Here is a 2086-nt window from a genome sequence, read left to right on the forward strand (position 1 = left end):
TATACAGTAAGAAAAATGTATTTTACCCTGTTTTATTTTAAACATCTACATCAGTCTTTGTGTAACAGTAAGTTTTTATTAGTTGTTTAATTTTTTTTAACTCATCTGTTTTTACGTAAATAATAAAACATATGTTTTAGAAAAAAAAATTTAATAGTTACAATCAAAATAAGCTCATTTTTAGGTAGACTTAGTACACAATTAATTTAGTTAGTTTAACAGCTAAGACTTAAAGAAAAAATTGAATAACAAATATGAAAAAAAAAATTCTATAATAAGCTATTCGCGCCGCAGGTATCAAATATTTAAAATAGTTGTTAAATTAAACTTAGAAAGTATTGCTTGAAACAAGAAACATTAAGCTTAATAAAACAAAATATTTTTCAGAAATTACACATAAAAAATTATGCCGAGCAATATTAATTTCTATAGTGGTTACAAAGGTAGATTTAATTGGACATAAATCAGTTACCGTAGAATACTTTGTTATATAAAATAGTTCGGATACTAAAAAAACTTGAATTTGCTTTGAACCTGATTTGGACTAAACTGTATTAGCCGTAAAAGCATTTTACAAAACAAAGGCCAATTTTCCTTGCCGGCCGTAAATACTTTAAAAAAAAACTAGCAATCAACAAAAAAAAATAATTCAGGTCTAGAGTTTAATAAAATAAGCATTATTTTAATTTTTTAATTCCAATTTGGGATTTGATTTAGGTTGGAATTGTGCGCGGGTTGGAACTGAACGGTTCCCGAAAGAAGAGATAAGTTTTATAACTTATTATTTTGTTTCCTCCTCCAATAAGAGTCTCTTACTTTGACTGGATTTATCTAAATGGTTTATTTAAATTTTTAAAATGAACTTGTAGGCTAGCTAAAGATTTGTCAATTAACCTCAAAAAAGTTTTTTACCACCCCACCTTAATAAATAAAAGGTTGTGGATATCAACTTTATTTTTTACATTAAATTTATAATACTAAGTGAATGCCAAACTTGTCTATGACGACTATTTTTCAAATTTGAAATATTATTATACACAAATTTTATTATCAATATAGGGCAAATGCATTTTAAAGTTTCATGTAACTTGTTTGCTACATAGTGCTTATTTCAATAGTAAAATTATCAAAAAACGTTATTAATTATCTTTAAAAAAACTAAGTATCATATGTAAATGAGATCGGTAGCCTTGGTTTTCTTTTAATTTTAAATTTATCTGAAATAATTTAAAAAAAAGATATGTGAAAAAATTGGTTAATTTTTATTATGCACAATTACTAAAATAATTGTCAATAAAATAGAGATAAAACTATAAAGTTTTGTAATTTTATTAATACATAATGCTTTTTAAAAACTTGTTAAAACTTTTGACTTTGATTTCTTTTTTCGTATATATGTTAACCACTTGGTTTCGCTCTTGCAACATTCAACTCAGAAACTAAACTTTACATTCAGTATATCAAGTTTGTTTACATTTAGTACTTTTTCCAATATATTATGTTCAAAAACTATTTTAATTCACATAGTCCTGTAATTCAATGCAGCTCCAATGCTTTTTTTAAAAACTATAAGTATGGAAAATTGTATCTTTAAAATGCAGCTGACACAGATTGAGCTTGCAGCGACATTTTACCGAATACTTAAAGATTGAACGTAAAACTTGAAAAACAAACGAATTTATCTTTTAATTCAATAAAAAGCAAAAACTGAAACTAATGGAATTTTTATTTTTTATTCTTTTTTAATTTTGAATAAGTGGATCAGCAGCTCAATTGTGCCGCCCCACGCGACGCCCCTGGTTGAAAGTACATATATAAGTGTTGTTGTTTACCATGCAGTCTGTCATTTTTTAAGTTTGTATGACTATAAAACACTGGCATAAATCTGCTACTATGTCTTTATGAGACAAATATTTAACTACCATCAATTTTGGAAGTCATAAACTTTTAAATAAAAAAACTTGTTTTAAAATAATCGAAACAATAATGACTTGCCTTGTTAGTAAATTAAAAACTAGTTACAACTTAAGTATAAAATTGATTGTTCTATTTTATTTAATATGTTTATTTTTAAATTAGCATGACA

The sequence above is a fragment of the Thalia democratica genome, chromosome 1 (assembly GCF_965202585.1).
Source record: "Thalia democratica chromosome 1, ktThaDemo2.hap1.1, whole genome shotgun sequence".
Classification (NCBI taxonomy): Eukaryota; Metazoa; Chordata; class Thaliacea; order Salpida; family Salpidae; genus Thalia; species Thalia democratica.